This window comes from Dromiciops gliroides, chromosome 5 (assembly GCF_019393635.1).
Source record: "Dromiciops gliroides isolate mDroGli1 chromosome 5, mDroGli1.pri, whole genome shotgun sequence".
NCBI lineage: Eukaryota > Metazoa > Chordata > Mammalia > Microbiotheria > Microbiotheriidae > Dromiciops > Dromiciops gliroides.
This window is the reverse complement of record NC_057865.1, coordinates 36,859,848-36,884,822: the sequence shown is the minus strand read 5'-3', so window position 1 is coordinate 36,884,822 and position 24,975 is coordinate 36,859,848. Positions and strand designations below refer to the sequence as shown.

At 40.8% G+C, this 24,975-nt stretch overlaps 1 protein-coding gene across 2 annotated transcripts in view; it reads left to right on the top strand.

The window, feature by feature from the left end:
* The window catches only part of PLCL2 (phospholipase C like 2), a 235,879-nt gene that overhangs the window by 2,906 nt on the left and 207,998 nt on the right, over window positions 1-24,975 (top strand). The gene's annotated exons all lie outside the window — the stretch shown is intronic.

Below are 24,975 nucleotides of genomic sequence, written 5' to 3'. Positions count from 1 at the left end.
CTGTAAGTACGTTCCTGCTGCCTGAGACATCAGATTGGGCCAGGTGACAGAGACCCAGGAGGTTTTCAATGGCATTTGCAAGGTATGGGGATTATGTGAAAGCATGCCCCTGGAACCAGGCTGGGTAGGAAGGAGCAGGGGCAGTGGTTAGGGATAATTTGTTGTGTTTACTAGGCGCTTCTAGGAAATGGATGCATATCATGGGACAGGGTCTCTAATCACTAAATCACAGGAAGAAATGAGGAGGTTTTCTGAATAGAACTATAGATTTTCCCTTCCTTGAATCCAAAAGACCCCATTAGACAATTTGTTTCTAACCTGACTAGATAGATTTGAGGCCTTTAGTTCTTTTTCTCGGTTTTCTTTTTGGCTTTAAGGTGGACTTTTGTAAAGGGAAGAGAGAAGCAAAACAACACTGTTGTTTTGGTTGAGGAAGGTAGAGGGCAGATAAATATATATATATATATATATATAAAGATTATAGATATATATAATATATACTTTATTTATTTTTTTGCTTTAGAAAAAGTACTATTAACAGCTCTTGACTTTGTTATAGTTTCAGTCTAATTTTCCATTTCGGTCTGCAATGTAAAAATAAATGTTTCTAATGCTGCAAAGCAAGGAAAGGGGGGAAAAGCAGCTGATGAGCTGTGATGAGGGCAAGTGATTTCCAAAGTTGTGTTGAAAAGAAGAGGATCTCAATTTCTGAAAATCTGGGGGAGGCCGAGGGTAGCTAGCATCGAAACACAGCAAACACAGTGCCCACCCTTCCTGTCACTGAAATGATGCTTATTGTTAGCTGCTGATGAAATGAGAGGGGTGGGAGGTCTGCTGTGGGGCTGGGGGTGGTAGTAGCTGAGAGAAAACAAAACATCACACAGTTCAGGGGGAGCTGAATTGAACCATGGGTGAGATTCTCTGGTTAACTGGGCCTGCAAAAAATCTTCCAAGTATTTCTGACCCAGTAATGGACTCCTGCAAGGGTCCAGTGAAACTGACCACAGTGGCAACTGCATATAACAGGCAGTTGTGAAACTGATTTTCGCTGTGTCATCTGTTCTGACTGTGTCTGGGTGAAGGGTAGAGAGGAGAGCTTATGCATTAACTACCTGAGGCGTATACTTTGGAATTGGAGGGAGACACCAGACTCTATTTTTGATGGTTCCGAAGGGCTTTATGCTGGCATTTTTGCTCATGGATGTTTCCATGGAAGTTGATTGGAATGAGAGCTATTGCTTCCCTTTATGCATACAGATCAATAACATTGACTGAGTAATTTGAGTTACTTTTATTGGTTGTCAAATATTTGTGCTTTTTTTTTGTCCATGGTGTTTATATTAGTGAAATTTGAGTTGAAAATACAGACAAGTTCCTAGCCTACTTAATCGTTCGTTTTCCTTTGCAAATTGTTTTGGGATGCTGTTTTGATATTGTTTATAGCTGAGTTTTCTTTGAAATAAAAAAAAATTAGTGTCCTTTGGAGCCTACTCTTACTATGGGTTAATTTCATGCTATTACAATTGAATTTTTAACTGCATTTAATTTAATAACAATGAATGGTACTTTTGCATTTATGGGAGGTTATGGAAATGATTGCCATATGATTTGGATTTGTGGGTGATTTATATGAAATGGGGACCATGTCCAAAGTCATGTCCCTGGCAGCACGGTGGAAAAGGATGGTTTCATTGTGAAATAAACACTCATTTGGGGATTAGGGCTCTATTATATCTATTAATTGTATTATTCTAAAGATAATTTTGTAATTCATCCCTTTTAATTTGAGAACAGTGATGTTGTGATCTTACACTTCTTTTCCCCTTCTTTTTGATGAAAATAGGATAACCTCCCCCCAACAAAAATCATGTATTTTGTTGCCTGATGTGTAATTCCTTAAAACTGTTCTAGGAGGATACATTTCATTTCTTTGAATTTATTAGACTTTAATGCCTTGTGTAAATTATTATGATTTTTCTCCTCTTGGTGATTTTATTGACCCTTTTTAGTTCACCATCCTCAGATTTTTATTCTTATATGTCAGTGGGAAAGAAGTCATTAAATATTATTGGAGCTTGGACAAATCAGGGCTCTGTCCTGGGTCTTCTCTCTTTACATTCTCTTGGTGATCTCAGTAGTTCTAAGGGTCAATTATCATCTCTATGCAGGTGATTTCCAGGTCTAGCTATCTACTCCTAATCTCTCCTTAGCTCCAGCCCCAAATCATATGGACATCTCTTAAGCACAACATGTCCAAACCAGAACTCATTATCTCTCTCCCTTCAAACCTTCCCCCTTCTTAAATTTATGAATTTCTATAAAAGGCACCACCATCTTTCCAGTTTTCTGACCTTAAGCCCTCCTGACTCTTCCTTCTCCCTCATCCCCTCTAGCCTAGTTAACAAATCTTGTTGGTTGTAATTCCATAACATTTATTAATTCCTCCCCTTTCCTTCCCTCACATTACAGCTACCCTCATGTTACATCATCACCTCTTATCTAGACTAATGCAAGAACTTGGTTCTCTTGGCTCCAGTCTCTTTCCTTCCCAATCCATCCAATGACACAGCTGCCAAATTGATTGTCATAAAGCATAGGTCTAACAATGTCACTCCCCAACTCAAGAAGCTCTAATAGCTTCCACTTGCTTCTAGGATAGTATTTTAAACCTGCCTTTCCAGGCTTAATGTGAATTACTCTCCTTCATGTATGCATGTTTCAGTCAAAATGGTTTTACCCTGGCTTTGTCCTTGATGCTCCAACTCCAGTCTTCTGGCCTTTGTATATAGATTGTTCCCTGTGCTAGGAATGCACTCCCTCTTCTTCACTACCTACCTTACTTCAAGGCTCAACTCAGTGTCACATCCTATAGGATACCTCAGTTGATCCTCCAACTTGCTGGTCTCCTCCTTTCTCCTGGAAATTATTTTGTATTTACTTCATATACATTTTATTTCCTTCTCTGGGTTCATGTCCCTTCCCCTTTAATAGCATGTAGGCTCCTTGAGGGAGGGACTGTTTCAACTTTTTGTCTTTGCATCTCTGGCATGTAAGCACTTAATAAAAATGCTTGTTGAATGAATGAATGAAGCCACTAAGCCTTGCACAGGAGGTAATAGCAAAGTAGCTGCCTATAGTTGAAGTGACTTATTTGCTGGTTTCTTTTGTGTGGCAGTCAAGATAGGGCTTGCAGGATTAGCATTTTAGAAAGCTATTTTCCTAAGAAAAGAGTCTGGAAACACTTCATGGAAATGGAATGAAAAGTTAACATTTTTGAAATAAGTTAGGTTTAAGCAAAAGTTCAACAAGAATATTTCTTAATATAAAAAAAAAGAAAGTTGTTATCCTATAGGAACATAGATATAAATCTGGGAAAGACCCCATAGATTATCTAGCCTGATGCTTCATTTTACAGAAAAAGAAACTGAGGCTCAACTTGTTCAAGGTCACTCAGGCAGTGGCAGAATTGGGATGAAAGGCAGGATACCCCAATCCCCTTTCCTATTAAAGCAGGCTTTTCCCCCTGAGGTTCACACACCCTCAGTATAGATTTCAGGAGCTAGCTCTGTGAATGTGGGACTTCTAGTATTATGAAAACTGTATTTCAGTATAATTGGTTTCCCTTGTAATCTTAAGGATTTTATTTTATGCATTTAAAAACATGATTTTGAAAAGGGGTCGCTAGGGTTCACTAGATTGTCCAATGGAGTCCTCACACAAAGAAAGGTGAAGAATCCTGGACTAAAATAACCACAAGAAGAAAGTAGTCTGACTTCTGTACTGTTGAAACAGCAGGAAACCTTTACATCTTGGTTTTACTTTAAAAAAAATAATAAAGAGGATCAGGTTTTCTGTCCAAGAGTAGAAGAGGTTGGGGTATGTAAATTGACAAAGTAAGAATGCAGGACTTGGGAAGGGGCGGGGGATAAGTATTTATGAAGTTCCCAGTATGTACTGGGCACTGTGATAAACAAAGTGGTATAGTAGATAGAGTACTGGCCTGAAATTGGGAGGACCTGAGTTCAAATCTCCCCTCAGACACTTCTTGGCTGTGTGACCCTAGGTAAGTCGCTTAACTCCAATTGCCTTAAACATGTGGGGCCTTCTACAATTGTCCTGATATATATCTTATCACTGAACCCAGATGGCTCTGGAGGAGAGAATGAGTCTGGTGGCCTTGCACAGCCATCCCCCACTTAAATCCATTTCATTGCAAGTCATGACTTCACAGTCCTCTGACAATGAAGGACAAATAATCCCTAGTGCCTAGCACAGTGCCTGGGACATAGGAGGCTTAATACATGTCCATTGATTTGTCCTGTACATAGTTATAGGAGAGGGGGGTGACATTGGAAGATGATTTTGTCAGAAGCATAGGGAATATTTTGGAAAAGGAAAGGCTAGACCCAGGAAGACCAGTTTAGAGCCTTTTACATCCATTCAGATAAGAGGTGATAAACCTCTGGATTAAGGTGAAAGGTGTTTAGATGGGGATGGATTCAAACTCCCAGCTGAAATCCCACCTTCTACAGGAGACCTTCCCTCACCACCCTCCTCCCCTTCATTCCCATGCTTTCCCTCTTAATTATTTCCAGTATATAGCTACTTTGTATATGTTTGCTTGCATGTCATCTCCCCCATTGGATTGTAAGCTCCCTGAGGTGGGGTACTGTCCTTTGCCCATTTTTGCATCCCTAAAACTTAACACAATGCTAAGTAGGCCCTTAATAAATGTTTATTGATTGCTTGGTAGAAGGCAGGGAGATATAGTTAAGTAGCAGAAACATCTGACAAATGGCAATAGTACTTTATAGTGAACAAGAGTACATTTGTCCTTAAAAATTGCTTCTCTGGAAGTGAATCCAGGTTTGTAGACAACAAGGGTGAGATTGTAGTAAATCTAGGTTATTTCCAGAAAAAAAAAACCAAGCATATCTAGGTTCACATAAGTGGCATCTTTCATTCACTCAACAGACATTTACTGTAGTTTTTGTGTGTGTCAATAACATATCAATAGGTGAGAGTAGGAGGGATAGAGTTTAGATAAGACACTGTGCCTGCCCTCATGTTGCTTACAGTCTTTTTCTTGAAAATCCCAGACATCAGCTGATGAGCCCGTCCTTTGATCTTTCCATAACTGCAGAGGGCTAATCAATGGCCTTGTCTGCTTTTTTCTTCAGTCCTTGAAAACTTTGCCATGACATATTCAGATTTTAGACCACTGGCTTGTGCCTGGAGTTTTAGTGGAGACATCAGTAGGTCAGTTTTAGGAATCTGTTAGGTGAAAACAATACTTTTATTCCCCTTTCCCACAATTTGCTCTATTGGGACACTCAGGTGCTCTCCCATTTTTATTATGAAGCAGATTATTTATGGCTTAATTACTCAGAGGGCTTCCTACTCTTGATCCAGTTCATTTAAGCACTTTAAAGAATTTAATGTCAAATGTGAAGTTAAATTCTCTGGTTTGCCTTTAACCTCCAATTTCAGACAAAGTTGTATTTCAGTAAATGTTACATTATTCATTTCATAGGATCAGGAGTTTTTTTGTTTTTGTTTTTGCTAATAGAAGAAGTACAATTAATCAGAGAGTTTGCCTGGCAACGTTTTGAAAAACAGGAATTTCATACCTTCGGATTAAATTCTATGGGCCTCCAAAAGTGGATTGTATTTTGCACTTTAAAAAAAAAATATTGGCAAAGAGTTGGCTCTAGACACTCTGGTCTTGCTTCTCCCATAATATATCTTGGTGAAGCTAAAATTGTGCTCTTCTTGGCATTCCAGCACATAGTAGGCACTATATAAATGCTTCTTCCCTTTTGCTGTCGCTATAGCTTGCGTTCTCTCTTTAACTGGAAATCTTGCTAGAAAGCTACAAATATAGTCAGAGAGCTGGAAATTAGGTAGTATTACTGTTTCTGGCAGCCAATGAGCCCACTGGCAGAAGAATCCTCAAATTGGCATAACCAGCCAACTTTATAGGAATTGGCCACAGTTGGTCAGTAAGGCATCATGTTATAGTTAGAGGCAGCAGGTACAAGGGAATTCACATTGAATATGGAAGCCAGACAACCTGGGTTCCGATCTCAGTCCTCCACATACTGCCTGGGTGATATTGAGCAAATCATTTAAATGTTTTGAGGCCTCAGTTTCCTCATTTGTAAAATAAGATTATCTGACAGGATGACAAGTCAAAGGCCCCTTCCAAATCTAAATCTTCTGATTCTAAATTTAGGGACTGTTTAATGTGGGGGGCAATGGGATGCTGGGACTCTGCTTGAGGTTGGAATGTTGGTAGGGAGAATTGTTTTCCTTATCTGTACACCAACCTGTATGGCTATAGTGGGATCCTGGGCTCACAAAGAGCCCAGCTGGCAGCTTCCTGTTTTGTCTGATTAGTCTTGGTGACTCGGCGTGAAGCTTAATTGTTTGTACCTGCTATTAGTGGCCCTCTAAATACTGGGGCCCTATGGGGAAGCCCTGGTCACGGTGCCTTAGTTATAGCTCTGACCCTAAGTCCTAGCTTTCTCACTGTTCTTCACACATGACTCTCCCATCTCTCCTCTCTGTGCCTGGGCCCTCCTCCCAGAATGTTCTCTTTCTTCACTGCTGTTTCTTGGAACCCCTAATTTCCTCCAAGACTCAGCTCAAGCACCAATTTCTGCATGTGCCACTTTCTGTGTGAGGCCTTTGCTGGTTCCCATAGCTTCTGGTGCCTCCCCAACTCCCTCAGGGTTACCATGTGTATTATATATACACCTATAAAAATGCATGCTCATTCCCTCTCTAGATGTGTGACCCTTAGAGCCAGTGACCTTTTAGATTTTATCTTTGTGTCTCTAGTGCCTGGCATTCTACTTTGCACATAGTAAATAGACTCATTTTTTTTTTTTTACGGGGCAATGGGGTTAAGTGACTTGCCCAGGGTCACACAGCTAGTAAGTGTCAAGTGTCTGAGGCCGGATTTGAATTCAGGTCCTCCTGAATCCAGGGCCGGTGCTCTATCCACTGCGCCACCTAGCCGCCCCCTACTGCTTAATTTTTAAAAAAATTTCGCTAAAACTGGAATAGGCCATCTAGTCCAATCCTCTGATTTCATAGATGAAGAAATGGAGGGACAGAGAGATTAAATGACTTGCCCAAAGTCATCCAGATGGAATTTGTCCTGAGGTTCTCTGATTTCAGATCCATTCCTTTTGTGGCCATAGCACGTTGCCTTTCATTTAGCCTGTGAAAATAGCCAGTTTGAATATTTTAGTCCAGAAAATATCACTGGACGATCACTAATCTTCCCTTTACCTTTTGCTATGCAGTTTAGATCAGGCCAGAGGGTTATTGGGAAGACCAAAGAGGAAAAGGTTGATTTGATCCAGTTGAAAGAACTTTGGTCAGAATTTGGCATTCAGCTCTCAAAAGAGTGATGAAGGATATTCATCTTGATACTGAAAAGTTCCTTCTCACCCTTGCTTTTCCAAGCCCTTTCTTCTTTCAGCACTTCACCCTGTAGATGGGCAGATGTTTTATTTGTCTGAATGTTCACCAAGTTCGTGACAACCAATGACCCAAGGCTCTTTGTAGTTGGATAGTACTGCTCTCAGACACTGGAGTGATTTTCTTAGAATATGCCCTCCTTGAATCTGCAAGCTCACTTTCTTATTTCAGAATACACTGCAGGGGATCTCAAGTAGCCTCTGTTCTTTTTTTCTACTTGAGTTACCCACAGCACCCATTGTAGCAAAATAAAGTGATATTATTATTGGCAAATATAGTTATTAAAGCAGTAAGGGCATTGGAAGTCCTCTTTGTTTGACTTTTGTGAATTTTAAGTTCAACCAATAGTGAGTGTTCTCTCTCTCTCAATCTCTCTGTCTCTCTCTGTGTCTCTGCGTCTCTCTCTCCCCTCCTCCCTCCCTCTCTTTCCCTCCCTTCCTCCTCCTCCCCTCCCCTCCTCTCCTCTCTGTCTTCCCCCAGCACTATTTTGAAGACTGGCAGTAGGTTTTCGGATCGGTTTAATTGTACTTTTAAAAAATAATTATAGAATTCAACAACAAGCATGGATTAAATACCTATGTACAATGTATTATACTATGAATACAGAGGAAGGAAAAAACCCACCCCCTGTCCTCTGAGAGCTTATATTCTACTGGTATTTCTATCAAGGAATCTGGAGAAATTCAGAATTTTACTGATTTTTAGAAATCCCATGTTTGTGTAGAATTCGTCTCTCCAGCCTCCACATTGGCATGACTTTGGCGTTGGGTTTGGCTCATGGCAGTCACTTAATGAAAGCTTCTTGATTGATTGATACTTAATCCTATGGAACATCTTATTTCCTGCTGTACCTATTCCAGCATGTATTCTGGAGGGATTTCCCAAATAGTTTTAAACATATCATGGTGCTTTCGAATCTGTTACTTCCATCAATTAGTCAACCAGTCCACAAGCATTTATTAAACAACTGTTAAGTGCCAGGGTACTATGCTAGACTCCGGCGGTATACAGAACTCAAACAGACCTTGCTGCACTCTCAGTAGTGTGTGAGTGTGTGTCTGTGGTGTATGTATGTATGTATACATATGTGTATACATATATGTTTGGAGAAGGAAATGGCAAACCAATCTAAAATCTCTGCCAAGAAAACCCCAGATGGGGCCACAAAGATTCCTGACATGACTGAAATGACAGGACAGCAACAAAACATGTATATACACATACTACTTGAGAGTATACTATGTATACACACATATGTTTACATCTATACCATATATTTACACAAACATAAATACTTATTCATAAATATGTATACATATGCATATGCATATGCATATGTATACACCGAGAAGGAAATGGCAAACCACTCTGTAAGAAAACCCCAAATGGGCTCACAAAGAGTTGGCCATGAATATTTATACTACTCGAGAGTATACCATGCAAACACATACATGTTTACATATACACCATACATTCATACAATATACATATATCTATACTTGTATATACACAAATGTATATCTATCTAGTGGTATGTTTGAATATATATGCATGTGTGTGTGTATGTATCACTTACTTTTACCCCTGAACAATAATAATACCAAATTCTGGGTTTTTAGTCCCCAGAATAACATCATAAAAGGCCACATCCTGGCTATGCTCCTTTCACCCCAGCTCCCCCTACTTTTCTACCCTGCTGGTGGCTTCCACCCTCTGGTCATCTTTTCCAACCAGTGATTCCCTTCCCCAGACCACTATTGCATGAAATACTTAGGTCATGACTGCTTCACACCAAGCTTGACTCCTTATTCTCTGTACTTCTCCACCTTTTTGCCAGTGACCTTTCTCTCCCCTTCCCATTTCCAGCCTCCCTTTTATGTGTTATCTTCTACCTTGAGCAGAGCAACTATATTTTTAAACTTATATTTGTATCCCTACCACTTAGCACCGGGGACTGTAGTAATCACTTAAAAATGTTCCCGGTCTCTCCATCATTCTCTGTCTTTCTCTTCTCCCCTCCTTCCTCTATTCCCTTCAAAATTTATTTCAGGAGCCCAAAGGATCCCATGGATGATTTTTTCTGATGGCCAAGTTAGAGGCAGAGTCGCAGGACCTTCTTTCAACAGTTTAACTTTGCTATTTGCAACCTGTGTGACTATGGGATAGGTGCCAAGCCTCTCTTTCCTTCAGTTTCCCCATCTGCAAAAAGTAGAGACCAGAATAAATGGTCCCTCTCAGTTCTAATGACTATGTAATAGAAAGGTTGGCCTGTTTTCCAGGTTTTGAAACCCAATTTTGGTTTTGCCTTACCTCCAATTGCTGCGGGTCACTTTTTTTTTAGTGAGCAATTAGGGTTAAGTGACTTGCCCAGGGTCATACAGCTAGTGTTAAGTGCCTGAGACCCGGATTTGAACTCAGGTCCTCCTGACTCAGAGCCGGTGCTCTATCTGCTGTGCCACCTAGCTGCCCCAGTGGGTCACTCTTGTAGCAGTTCAGAGTAGGCAGCTATGTAACTGGCTGACCTACCTTAGGGAATTTGTGTGTCAAAAAGAAGAAATAATGCTTTCATGTGCAGTATTTTGGAAAGAATCAAGGAGGAAAATAAACTTTTCATGTTAAGTCAAAGCCAGAGCCGTGTCCAGTTTCAGTAACATTTGGATGGGGAATGGTGATTTGGTTTCTAAAAGTTCTGGAAAGTGTTAACTTGGTGGTTTGGTGGATTTATAAATCAAGGTGCGAGTATTATTCAATATTTAAACTGTTTCTGATCCTGTTGGCAGTCATTAACACTCGATTGTCTGAAGTGATTACCGAATTTGGAGCTAGAAGACCTGAGTTCAAATCCTATCCCCTGACACTTAGTCATTTAACTTTTCTGGACTGCAATGTCTTCATCTGTAAACTGAGGCAGTTGGATTCTCTGATCTCTGAGGTGCCTGCATGTCAGCTTCTAAATCTGTGATACTCTGAACTATGGTTTCTTCTGATCTTGAAATAGATGACTAATTTTAATATTGGAATTGTTACTTAAGATAGCCTTGTGGGTCATCCACAATCTGATTCAAATGAAATTTACTTAGCCTATTGGCCTGTTGCTTTTCCTAACCTGGGGTGTGTGGGCTGTGGGGCATTTTAAGAGAGGGATCAATAGACCTGAATGGAAAAGCAACTTATGTTTTCATTTTCAATAACATTTGGCTTCTTTTGCAATCCTATTTTGTTTTATAAATTTAGAAGCATTATTCTAAGAAAGGAGCTTAAGACTTTCCTATACTGTCAAAGAGGATCCATTGGTACTCAAAAGCTTCAGAACCCCTGGTCTAGTTTGTATATTAGACCATAGAGTTACATGTCCCTCTCCCCCAACCCTCATTGATCAGGTGCTGTTTTTACCTTAAAAAAAAAAAAAGAAACAATTGTCTCTGTAAAAAGTACTTTCATCATTAACCCATGGGGTGTGTGTGTGTTCAGATGCATGGGGAAGGGAGCTAGGTAAGAAATTGAATCACTAAGGACTTTTTGAGTATCAAGAAAACTGTTGGGTTAAAACCTGTGGCCTTTTCTCAAAGTTTTTTTCCCCCTAGTCTAGTCTTTGTGCCCATATCTGCTGGTAGCCCTGGATGCTGCCTACTTCTACTATCCCAATAACTCCCCCTGAAGCTCTACCCAGATCCCTCTTCTGGGCATATGTACATATGGTGATTTGGAAATGGCAGCTAGATATTAGCATCGTCACAGAAGGCTAGCAGCTTTGTTTAAAAAGGATTAATAATGGAATCATAGGACTTCAGAGCTGGGAGAGATCGAATAAAAACCCTTTACAGTCAGGGAGGTACAAACCCATTCTGATTAGTACATTTAGCTGTGAGCCCCGGCTGAGCACACTTATTTGCATATTAGCACAACAGAATAGAAAAAAAATGTTATGTAATACTGCAGCATTGAGGTATTAATAGACAAAACGGGGAGGTCTTTTAGGTGTCTATTTTTGACAGTTTATTTTTGAGTCTAAGTGATCTGCATGTGTATACATTGTATGCTAATGTGTACATACGGGATGAGTTCTAAGGCCCCTCCCTCTCAAGTGTTAGGATTCAACCAGCAAAATCTGTGTAGTGGTGGTAGTTGAGAACAGATGGCATTGTGGTTGGCTAGCAGTTATCTTCGCCTCGATTAGAAGGAGGTGCCTGCTTTCTAGACTGAGTGTGTCCAGGAAGGGACCATTATTGTTTTTATGAAGATCACTGGTGATTCTGTTACTCTTGACCAATTTTCAGAACCACTGAGGGGGTAGGGGGACTTCTTTTTCTCTCTCTAAACTTTAGGCTCTGTCAGAGCTGCCAGTAACCCAGTACAACTGCTTACTTTCAACCCCTGTCCCCTCCCACTTCTAAATCATCATTTCCCTAAGCCCTGATGCTCACTTCTCTGGAGCTGGACAGATAGATTTGTATTCTGAAAGCTCTTCTAAGAGTTACTGTGTGTCCTTTGAAAGTCAAATGCTCTCCATTATCAAGCCACCAGAATCCTCCAGATATTTTGACATTGCACGTTTTTGCTATAATTCTGGACTTGTGAGAACAGAACTTGTTGACTCACAGGACTTTGGAAGTTCATCTTTGGAAGATCATGACTCTCAAGCAATATTCAATAGAGCAAATATTTATCGAGTGCAGGAGCATGCAGGGTTATGATGTTTTTAGAGTGATTTTCTCCTCCCCCATTCAACCCAGAAAGGTCCTCAATGTTTTGGTTGCCTCCGTTTCTCCTGAGGCCCTCCTTCCAACAAAAGCTCATCCTGAAATATTTCTGAAGGCACCTGCTTTGGGCTGAGCGTATCCCCCACATTCACTCTATTTGAGGACAAACACTCCTGACAGACGTTTGTTCTCTAGACCTCTCCAGTGAGGGCTAAGCATGGAAAGTACTGAGCCTAGCTTTAGGGGCCACTAAACTTTTTATCCCATCCAATCTCAATGTTTTCTTAAATAATAGAAGAAGACAGAAAGGGAAGAACTCCAAATCTCAGATTGAATGCCACTTTTTAGGGGCCCCTTGAAGTTTGGGCTGATGGAAAGTCTCCATTGGCAGCAATCAGTAGAACCGCCCTCCCTAGTTCCTAGTTTCATACTCTGCCCTTTAAGTGCTAGAGGGTGAATAAACCAGCACACAGCAGGTGGGAGGCACAGGTGTTGGTGGGGTTGGATTGAGTTAACCCTTTGTAGAGCACACAGAGCTCTCTTTTCTCTGTTTTTGAACTATGGAATTCCTCAAGGGTCAGAACTGTCCTGCATTCTCTTAGCGGCAGAAAGATTTTATTTGTGAAAATGCTGATTTTTGCTCTGTCTGGTGATTCTTTCCTCAGTGCTTCAAAGTTCAGGCAGAGACTTTCTGAAGGGATTACACAGAGGCTGAAGATGTTGCATTCTTCCCGAATCTTACTAGATTCAGTTGGTCATTGATGCTCTTTGAATGCCTCTCTTCCCTCTGCTGGGTGGCACAGAGGATAATTGTGCTGGGCCTGGAGTTAGAAAGACCTAAGTTCAATCCAGCCCGGAGACTTATTAGCTTGTGTCCACCCGGAGTGAGTCACTTCACCCTGTTTGCCTCAGTTTCCTCATCTGTAAAATGAGCTGGAGAAAGAAATGACAAACCACTCTAGTATCATTGTCCAAGAAAACTCCAAATGGGGCCATGAAGGGCATCAGACATAACTGAAAAATGACTCAATAACAAGAATACTAAGTGGAGGGAAGGTATTTAATACAGAATTTTTGTTCAGTCTACTTCCTGTCATGTTGTAAAATAATGTTTTCTAGGAGAAGTGCTACCATCTTGTAGGAAGAGCTCAAATGATTAAGACTAGGTAGGAACCCAGTCTTCTTTTCCTATTCATTCCTTTAGGTTGACTGGCTCGACACAGTTTTCAAGCTTTGGTCATGCTAGTAGTTGGATAGAGCATACATACATCTCCTTGACTGAAGGGACTTTTCATTTTGTGTTTTTGTATGGGCAGTGCCTAGCCTGTTGACTGACACAAAATAGTCACTTAATATATACTTGTTGATTGATTAATCAGATTATTGGAGAATGGATTTAGAACTGGAAGGGAACTCAGAGGTCACCTGGTTGAATCCTTTCAGTTTAAACTTGAGAAAACTGAGTCCTAGAGGGGGAAGTGACTTGCCCAAGGTCACCTGGGCAGAAAAAGCAGAAACTGCATTGGAATAATGATCCTCTGCACTTTTTAACTGCATCTCACTGTCCCTCAATATCTTACCTTATTTTCTCATCTTGTGCTCTGATAGTGCAAAAATAGTCAAAGAAATGAAATCAACTTTCTTTATCAGTGGCATGTTATTATTGTTATTGCCATTGCTTGGCCAGAAGAGTGACTGTCTTCAAGCCTACTTTACATTGGGGGCAAAAGGGAATTATTTTATGAGTGTTACTCTTGAGGTGAAAATGCTTCCTTGCTTCTTACAGTCTTGAGTTGATAAAACTGTGTTGTGTTGCCTGAGAATGATTTCCTTGGTGCATTGAAACCTGGATTTCCTGAGTGTTCTGGGCCATCAGTATTTTCCTTTTGCTGCACAAACCTTGGTGATCAAGAGCAATGAGTTCAGAGTACAATCCAATCCACTAAGTGCTTAACAATCCCTTTCTACTTGCCAGGCACTGTGCTTGGTGCTAGGGAGACAAGGGCAGTGGGGGGGGGGGGAGGAGAAAAGAAACTGTCGCTCCCATTTTTAGCTGGATGGCCTAAGATGTCTCCATTTATTTACTGCAAAAGTTTCTTATTATTTGCCCCTTCTTTTTCCCAGACTTCCTTGTTTTATTTGGAGAGTGTCATGCCTGCTCTATTTTTTTCTAGCTCATTACTCCTCCTTTTTCACCCCTCTTTCCTATGAGAAACTTTATCTTCTCACTTATTTTGGTTTGGAACTGAGGAGAAGGAGGAAGCCTGTAGAAAAGTGTCTCTAGGAAGAGGGAAGTTAATATCTTTGTCTTAGGGACTAAAGGAGAAGTTACAAGCACCGGTCCGAAAGCCACCCTCATTTTTTTGGGGGGTTGGGAACCATCTACCACATGTCTCTCAAAGACCATTTTGTTTTCTTGCATATAAACAGAAAACACTTCAAAATCCTCTTGGGGAGAAATGATTTTGCAGGCTGGCAGTAATCCTTAATATTTAGTTAAGAAACAAATTCAGGAAGATCAGCTTTCTTTTGAGACTACCCACTGCACTCTTAAGGAATTTCAATGCTAGAGAAGAAAGCATGACTTGAAAAAAAAATCTCCCGAATTAGATGTTTAAACAAAAGGTTACTTAGCTATAATGACTGACATTTATATAGATTTGGATGACTTCAAATTTGGCATCAGACATTTACTAGCTGTGTCACCCTGGGCGAGTCACTTCACCCTGTTTGCCCAGGTTTCTTTATCTGTAAAAAGAGCTGGAGACAGAAATGGCAAACCACTCCATTATCTTTGCCAAGACCCCAAATGGTGTCATAAAGAGTTGGCAATGACTGGAAAACAATTGGTCAACAAATCAAAGTGTTTTATATATATCATTTTATGTTCACAACACTTTTACATATGGGGGAACCTGAGGCTGAGGAGAGGTTAAAAATGACTTCCCACAGTCACTCAACTGATTGATGCAATATCTGAATTCATTGTCTTCCTCACTTGAATTCAGCATTAGGGTGTTAGGCTTCTAAACTTACCTTGATCCCAACCTGGCTGACAGCATTCAAACCATTCCTCTCCTTTTGTTTTTCTCTAGAACTTTGTGGGAAGCAGGGCCCAAAGACAAATTAAGGAGAAGGTGAAGTCCTTCTAGACTAAAGGGCATCTGAAGACAGGGGATTTATGTCTGTGGAAGAGACCTTTTACCTCAGTCTGTGTCTCCTGCTCTTTTTATAAGTAGCAGCTGGTCAGACCATCTGAGGACTCTGGGGATGCCTAATGTGGTGTCACTAAAATAGATGTGTACATTTAAATACTTGGTCCCAAGGAAGATTTTGCAGCCCAGATTCATTCTGAGTCAGTACTCACAGAACTATCTTGGAGGATGGAAGGGATTTGACATTTTACAGATGGGGAAACTGAGGTTCAGCTAAGTGACCATCCCAAGGTCACAGAGGTAGTAAGTGGAAAACCTGGAAGTTCTAAATCATGTCCTGTGACTCTTAAGTCCAGTAGTCTTCCCAATACACCACACTACTTCTACAGCCTTATTATGCATCCTCCTCTTTTGGTGAGCATGTCAAGGATAATAGTATACAACATAAACTTTGGGAGTTCTTATCTGAAGGTTGTCCCAGAGCGTGGCTACTATGTGTTCTCAGGGTTCTATGATTACCCTAATGGGACAGGGGGTATTTTTCTAATGCTATAGCTCATGAGCACCCCCCACCCAGTGTTTCTCCCATGATAATCAGGTATCATTTTGGTTCTTAAGTGGGCTAAAAACATGGCCTATTTTGAATTGTTGATGATGTTTCTTTTCTACGTGCCTCTCTCTGCCATTTTTAATTACCCTGTTTGGTATTTGGTTTATCTTAATTTCACTTGGTTTCCTTGCCCTCTGCATGTAGACTCTACGCAACTCCACCTACTTTCCCCCACAGTTTGTAATTTTAAATACCTTACTGGAGATGCTATGTGGATGGGACTGCTTTGGGTCAGGCTGCCAGAAGAAAGGAATCACTGATATCTTCATCTTATAGTTCAGAACAAACACTTTTGTTAGGTAGCAGCAATGACAATAGCTCTGAAGAAAATAACCTTTTTATTTTTCCTTACTGAAGTCAGAATTCAAGTCAGCCCGACAATTCTGCTAGCAGACAGCTAGCACAACAGCTAGCAAACAGCAAGCGCAATTTGGACATGCTGTTATTCCTTCATATTCACTGTTGTCAGTGGGCCTGAGATGATGGCAGGAATTCACAAAATGAAAAGCTTGTCTTCGTCTTGTCTTATCTGCTTGTTGAGAGAGGGAGGAGGAAGGAGGGGGGAAAGAGGGGGGAGAGAGACAGAGACAGAGACAGAGACAGGGACAGAGAAAGACAAAGAGACAGAGACACAGAGAGGCAAAGAGAGAGACAGAGACAGAGACACACAGAGAGTGAATGAGTTGAGTGAGTCCTGGACTAGAGTCAGAACTGAACTGGTTTCTTGTCCATTCTTTCTTTCCTTAGGAAGTCCCTTAACCACTTTATGTGTCCAGTCTCCGCCAGTAAAAGGGAAATAGCACCACATGGCTGTCTACCTATTTCATTAGGTTGGTGTGAGTCTTCTTCATAAGGTTGAGCAAGAACTTTGAAATTCCTGAAGCAAGACATTATGAAAATATAGAGTAGTTGTAATAATATTGCTTAAGAAAAGAGCACAAGAAAAATCTACTCAGCTTAGTAGGAAGGCTTTCTCATTTGGAGAGGAAATACAGTACTAGAGAAGAATATGTATTTTTAGGTAAGGAAGCATATTGCTTCCAGCTCTCCATCCCCCTGCCTCCAATTTCTAAATCAAATTTGAAGAGGGGGAGTGACTTTGGGGAGAGGAATCTCAGCATATGGGGTGGGGGAGGTGACATTCCACCATGATATGTAGTGTGGATGAAGAGCTGATCTTGGAACTGGAGTTCAAATCCAGCCTCTGACCCTGGCTCTGGGATCTTGGGCAAGTCATTGAGGGTCCCAGTGCTCCAAGGCCATTTTCTGAGACTATACATTTGTAAGTTATGGGAAGCAGCTTTTCAGGTGGCTTGGTTACTACAGGTTCTTCATTCATTTCCACCGTCAGCAAGCCTCCTTTCTATGTTCTCATCTACTTACTTAACGTGATGATGGAAAATCCCAGCAAGTTTTATCTTTTGCACATTTTTAGAGCAGGCTAGCCCATTGGAAGCTAGAGAGGCCAAGACGATTTTTTTTTTTTTTACTGTGGTCTCAAAAGGAGGCATTGTCCAAGGAGCCCGGTCTCTGCCTGGACTGTGTCCCATCTCTCAGTCCCAGTGTGATTCTAGGGAGACATTCTGGTGCTGCCCTTCATATTTTGATAAGGCAAGGAAGGCATTTGTGTGTCCTTGGGATTTTCAACTTCTATTTAGACACTACAAAATTATTTACAAAGTCTTCTGACCTATTTGTAGCTTCCAAGAAGGGAGAAAGTGCCTTGAGTCTCCATGCCAGAAGCCACCTGTTACTTTCAAGTGAGGATCTGTTACAGGGAGTGGGTTACTCCCAGGTGAATAAAGAGAGACCCTTTGAAATGTGTGGGTGTTGCTGGGCCAGCTGTGTCAATGGTGATCTTTTCACATAGTCACATTACAGCTGTTGGAGCACAATGTTAATGAGGCCAAGGTCATAGGTTTCTTCCATTTCTGTGCTCATTAGGTTTGTGCTGAGAAAAAGAAATTGGCCAAAGGGACACCTCTAACTTTGTTTTTTGCAGGGCAGTGAGGGGTAAGTGGCTTACCCAGGCTCACATAGCTAGTAAATGTCAAGTGTCTGAGGCCAGATTTGAACTCAGCTCCTTCTGAATCCAGGGCCGGTGCTTTATCCACTATGCCACCTAGCTGCCCTGTGCCACCTAGCTGCCGACACTGCTGACTTTGGACAGCTTTCTCACAAATGGTTGCCATGGATTTAGAGCAGATATTCACTCAAAGGGATCTATTAAAAAGTAGCATTGATCCTATATGAAAAACAGCTTTTCTTTCCTTTCCTTTCCTTTTTTGCGGGGCAATGAGGGTTAAGTGACTTGCCATGGGTCACACAGCTAGTAAGTGTCAAGTGTCTGAGGCTGGATTTGAACTCAGGTCCTCCTGAATCCAGGGCTGGTGCTTTATCCACTGCACCACCTAGCTGCCCCCAGCATTTCTTTTAAGAGCAAGATTTAATTTATTGGATTTTACTGAGAGGAATTGGTTTGGTCACATATCAGCAGGAGAAGAAGTTAGAGAACTGGGCTTTCAACTGAGATCCCGACACTTACTAATTTTTTTGTCTGTGGGAAAGTGAGCTAAATTCTCTGAGCCTCAGTTCCCTCATCTATAAAATGAGAATAACAATAGCTCCTACCTTCAAGGTTGCTATGAGGGTCAAATGAGATATGCATGCAATCTATCTTGCAAATCTTAAAGTAGGGGTTCTTACCCTGGGATACATGGGTTCGGGGAATCAATGAACTTGGACAAAAAAAATCACATCTTTCTTTTCACTTACCATTGGTTTTCTTTGTAATCTTATGTATTTTATTCCATGCATTTAAAAGCATTGTTTTGAGGAGGGGTCCATAGGCTTCCCCAGACTTTACCACAGTGCTCTGTGACAGACAAAAGGCAGATTTCACCATTTTTGTTGTTATTGTTTTGCAGTTTCAGCAATGAATTTCATTTTATGGTGTATAGCAGTATTATGCAACAAAAAGGAGTAATTTTCATGGAAAACTCGATTCTTCCAACCTTATGGCAATTTCTGAGATTTAATGCTAACTAGATAGATGAAGTACCACAAACTTCATGCAAAAGTAAAAACAGCAGATTCTGTTACACTAATAACATATATCATGTATTTAAAACAGAGAAAGTAGAGAATAGTAGAGTGCGTAGCATGGAGTTAAGAAGACCTGGTATTCAATCCTACTTCTGATACTAGCTGTGACCCTGAGCAAGTCACTTAGCACCTCTCTGCTCCAAGCATCTCTGAATTATCTCTCTTCTGTTTTTTTTTTCCTGCGGGGCAATGGGGGTTAAGTGACTTGCCCAGGGTCACACAGCTAGTAAGTGTCAAGTGTCTGAGGTCGGATTTGAACTCAGGTACTCCTGACTCCAGGGCCAGTGCTTTATCCACTGTGCCACCTAGCCACCCCAATTATCTCTCTTCTAAATCACAGGCAGGTTGCAGTGGGTTGAGGTGGGAGGTTCTCACACTGGTTGAGTTTCCCCCAGCCATTAATGCATCCCCCCCACCCCACAAGTAATTATCTTGCGTATGTTTTATTTATATCCTTTTCTATATACTTGTCTCTCCCTGTAGAATGCCAAGTTCTGAAGAGCAGGTCTATCTTATTTCTGTTTTCAGATCCCTGGAGCCTGGAACAATCAGTCTCATTGATTGATTCAATAACCAAGATATTCCTATGCTAACAAATGCTCAAATCCTTCAAGCATTGTAGATAAAATATATTATCTAAAGCTACAATTGTAATACATCATAGGATCTTCAGTTGTATTATGCTGTGCAAACTAATATTAGTTTGTTTTGTGAAGCCTGTGTATTCTCTTCTGTTACCATCCAGATTTTCAAAATGTGTTCTCTGTAAACTTTTTCACTAGATGTGTTTGGCGCAATGGAATTGAAGATTCTCACCTCTTTCTTGCTTTCCAGAGGAACAAATTTTCATTTATTTGGTTTTTTAAAAAAGGTGTTAGCTGTTCACATGCAAAACATTCTTAAAATTAAGCAAATACATTATTCATACAGTCATGAATGTAGGCTGATTAGACCTTCCTTAACAGTCTTACTGATGTACCCTGTCTCTTTTCCCCCCTGATATTTTCATTCTTAAATGGTCAGAGACGAATTATGTAAGAACTGAACCACTCAGCCACAACCATGCTCAGCCATCTGCATTTATCTTTTGAGTTCCTTAGCACCATTTAGGAAAGCTCAGGGATTCACTGGGAGTTACAGAGCAAACAGTGGCAAAGCTAATTAGTCTCTGGCTCCAATATTTGTCCCTTGCTCTAGTGATTCCTCACTGCTCAGGAGGAAAAGGCTATTTTAAATAAGGTTCCATCTGTGTTGGTGATATATGGGGATTGGGGAGGATAGGAACTGCCAGGGAACCTGCAAGTATTTCAGAGGAGATGTTTACGCATAAGATTTCTGTTCAACTTTGAGATTGGGAACTAAACATTTTAGTCCATGGGAAGAGAGGGCCAAGAAGCTACTCTATTGTCACCTGATTCCTTGGGTTTCTCCATCATATTCAAGGTGCACAGGGGACACAACAGATGTGTTGTGTTCCCTCTTCTGAAGGGAAGCAAGAAGGGAGGGAGGCATAGGCAAAGAGTGGATGCAAAAGACAGCCCAATGTAGAGGAGTGAGTGTGGACAAGCTAGGTATTCCAGATGGGAGAAGCAAGCACATTCAGCCAAGAGAAACCACTACAAAAAGGAAGGATTCAGTTTGAGAAAGGAGAGAGAAAGGAAGGGAGGGAGGGAGGGGGGACAGAGAATGAAAGAGAGAGAGAGAGAGAGGAGAAGGGGAAGAAGGGGAAAAGGGGAAGAAGTGGAAGGAGAGGAAGAGGGAGAAGAGGAGGAGAAGGAAGAAGGGAAGGAGGAGAAGAAGAACGAGAACGAGAAGATAGATAGATAGATAGATAGATAGATAGATAGATAGATAGATAGATAGATAGATAGATAGATAGATAGATAGGATTATAGGATCATTGTTTTAGGGCTGGAAGGAGCCTTGGAAATCTTCCAGCCCCTCCTCCCCTCCCAATCTCCAATTTTACAGGTGAAGAAATAAAAGGGGAGGTTAAGGGATTTGCCTGCTGTCACACAGCTACTTCATGACAGAGCCAGTATTTGAACCCAGGTTCCGTGATTCCAAATCCAGCCCTCTTTTCATTATTGTTCTGGGGAAATTATGTATCTGGAAGTCTATAATGGCTATAAGTTTTAGAATGTCCAAATAAATATTTTTGTCAACTCTTGATAGCATGTGCATGATTTTTCGGAGAAGAAACTAATCCCTTACTGTGGATTGTAGAAATAAGAAATGTTGCATTAATTGGTTAATGGCATATACTATTTCTAGTTGAGAACTCGGAAATATATTATTTTGGAAGTTATTTCCAAGGTCTTACTCAAATTGGAGGGGTTTTTGATGACTTATTTTCCTTATACTAACCCATGATTATTAAAGTCCTTTGAAGGCAACAGTTGCAATATAGACATCTACAATGCTGCAACACTGTCGAGAAATCCTTTTCTGAAGGTGATACAAATTGAATGATGGAAACATTTTCAGTATTCCCTTCAGTCTGCCATTCCTTTAATCAATGAACTTTGTTTCAAAGAATATGTTATTGATCAAGGATGTTCCCTCTATTGATCCTGAGCTTCCCTTGGATCCACAAATTTAAAATCAATTCCTAAGGATGCCCAGTGATATTTTTGTAACTGGGGAATGTTTTAGATCAACCAGCAAAAGCCTGCTTAAAAAAGGAAACTGTTTGTTTACTCTGCCCCACCCAACCCAAAATACAGCCATGTGGTTGCAGGCTTGGAGAAAGCCGCTGTGTATTTGGGAGGGTGTATTTTTCCGATGTGCATCGAGAAGGGAAGGGTTCATCCATACATCCTCTGAATTTTCAATCCTTTTTTTGGAAGATCAGACGCAATGTTTTTGGCAAGGCCATTGTCTGAGATGGGGTTGCTCGATTCATGGATAGCTAACTTCTCACTCTTCAAACTTGTAATCCAAAGTCTACTTTACTTAGTGAATTGGCCGCCCTGACCCAGAGAGACAGTTTTTTTTTAATTGCATTTTTGCTGGTGTCCTAAGAGCCCATCTTTAGAATTGCTTGATATCCCATAAATCAAAGCTGATAGCTTTAGGCTGTTAACAAATGCAGAGGTTTTGAGTTTAGTTCCTGGTATGGGTGAGTTAGCTTCTCACCCAGAAAATCTCCTTTTTCACGGCCTGAAGTATATTTTTACTGTCAACACAAATACAAATCACAATTTCTCCCCATTGGCCGTCATGATCCCAGGAGGAGGGAAAAAAACATCAACCGCTAACTTAAACCTCCAGTGATGGATGGTATGTAACTAGTGTCATTACTGTATACAAATGGCAGCATATTGTGTCATGTGAGTTTCTGAGAGCCACGGTACTACCCAATTTCCTTTTTTAAAAAAAAAAAGTAGTTGCTGTATTGACCTTGCAGCAAGGTGTTAAAGGTTTTTTGTACCGTATATTAAAAATACAACTTCCTATGATAGCTGCAGTAGTAAAGTACAAATAATAGCAAAACCACTAATACTTAGCATTTATATAGGACAATAGGCTTCCAAAGTGTCCTTTCTTTTAATCCTGTGAGGTGGATGCTAGTGCTGTTACATCCCTTTTGCAGATAAGAAAACTGAGGTTAAGAGGTTAAGTGATTTGTTCAATAAGGGTCTGAGGCTGTATTTGAATGCAGGTCTTCCTGATTTCAAGGATAACACTGTATCACTTAGCTGCCTCTCCAGAGTTCTGAACACTTAGTTTCTCTGTTCAGAAACCACAGTAGCTCCCTATTGCCTTCAGGGCAAACTACAAATTCCTTAATCCTAGCATTCAAAGCCTTCCATAGCAAGCTAATACTACTCACTCTAACTATATTCTAGCTAGGTTGCTCTCTCTTCCACTGGTTCATCCTACTGTCTCTCACCTCCAGAAACTCACTTAGATTGTCCTCATACCTGGAATATATTTCCTTCTCATTTCTACCTGTTGAAATCCTTCTCTTTCTTCAAGGCTCAGCTCAGAGCCCATCCTACTTCCCTGCCCGCCAGTATCCACCCAAATGGAAGTCTTCTCTTCCTTTTCTGATTTCCCCAGAGCACTCAATCAAGACCCATCATTTGTCCCCATCACATTCTCCCTTGGGTTTTCATCTTTGTTCCCTCGGCACTTAGCACATATTAGGCATTAAGAAATGTGCTTTGAATTGTGTTGTTGAGCCAATCTGTAAAATTATCCTGCACCTAAGACACCATTAGAAAGGTCATGACTTTCATTCGGGTAGCTAGGTAGTTTTATTCTCAGAGTTCAGTTTCAGCTGCTTGTTTTTAACTGTCTTTTCATTGATAAGAGCCTGAATGAATGAGATATGCTATATATTGACATGCTGCTGCCTCACCCCGTTAGCTTCCTCCTCTCTTAGATGCAGCCCTCCTTTTCTTTGGGAGGGTTATTAGGGCTGTTTCAGACAGGAGTACTTTAAGATGCCAAGTAAAGATAACAGAGCACTAATTTTATAGGTAATAGGGCTTTTCTGGAGCAGAGGTCAATCTTTTTTTTTTTAAATTTTCCATTTATATGTAAGGGTAGTTTTCAACATTCATTTTCATAAGATTTAGATTTCCAAATTTTTTCTCCCCCCTCCTTCCCTTTTCTCCCCCCTCCCACAAGATCACAATCAGTTATATATGTACAATCCACAAGAGTTCTTTTTATCAGTTCTTTCTATAGGGGTGCATAGTAAGCTTCTTCATTAGTTCCTTGGGATTGTCTTGGATCACTGCACTGCTGAGAGTAGTTAAGTCATTCACAATTGCTCGTTGAACAATACTGCTGTCAGTATGCACAATGTCCTCTCAGCTCTGCTCACTTCACTATACATCGATGTTCATTAGTCTTTCAAGGTTTTTCGGGGATCATCCTGTTTGTCATTTCCTGTAGCACAGACCATTCCACTACAATCATATAACACAGCTTTTTCCATCATTCCTCAATTGATGGACATTCCCTTGATTCTCAATTCTTAGCCTCCACCAAGAGTTGCTATAAATATTTTTTTGTACCATTTCCCCCTTTTCTCTTTCATGATTACTATTGTTAATTGTTTCCCTTCCATCCTATTCCTTTTCCCATGATATTTATTCTATTATCCATCTTCTTTCATCCTATCACTCTTCAAAAGGGATTTACTTCTGTCTGTCCCCTCCCCCACTCTGCTCTTCCTTCTTTTGCCCCTCTCTCTTTATCCCCTTCCCCTCCTATTTTCCTGCAGAGTTATAGAGATTACTCCACCCAAGTGAGTGTGTCATTATTCCCTCCTTGAGCCAATTCTAATGAGATTGAGGTCTTTGAGCCAATTTTGATGAGTGTTAGGCTCATTTACTGCCCAGATTTTTTTTTTTTGGTATTTTTTTTTTTTAAATTTTTAGTGAGGCAATTGGGGTTAAGTGACTTGGCCAGGGTCACACAGCTAGTGTCAAGTGTCTGAGGCTGAATTTGAACTCAGGTACTCCTGAATCCAGGGCCAGTGCTCTATCCACTGTACCACCTAGCTGCCCCTACTGCGCCGAGGAAATAGATTACTCCACCCAGTTGGGTGTGTCTGTTGTCCCTCCATGAGGCAGCTCTGATGAGGTTTAATATCTTTGAGCCTTTTCTGATGAGTGTAAAATTCATTTACTGCCCTGCTCCTCTCCCATCTCTTCCCCCACTCCATAAGCCTTTTCCTTTTACTTTTATGTAGGATTTCACTTCTGCTCTTCCCCCTCCCCCAGTGAATTCCTTTCACCCCTCAATTTAACTCTAAAAATGTTATCATCTAGCTAAGTGACAACAGGTGGACAAATCATCACCCTGGACCAGGAGGATCCCAGCCAAAACCTGGCCTCAGACACAAGACCGCCAGGTATGTCCCCCAGCTTCAATTTTTTGTTTTTAAGGTTCTCTA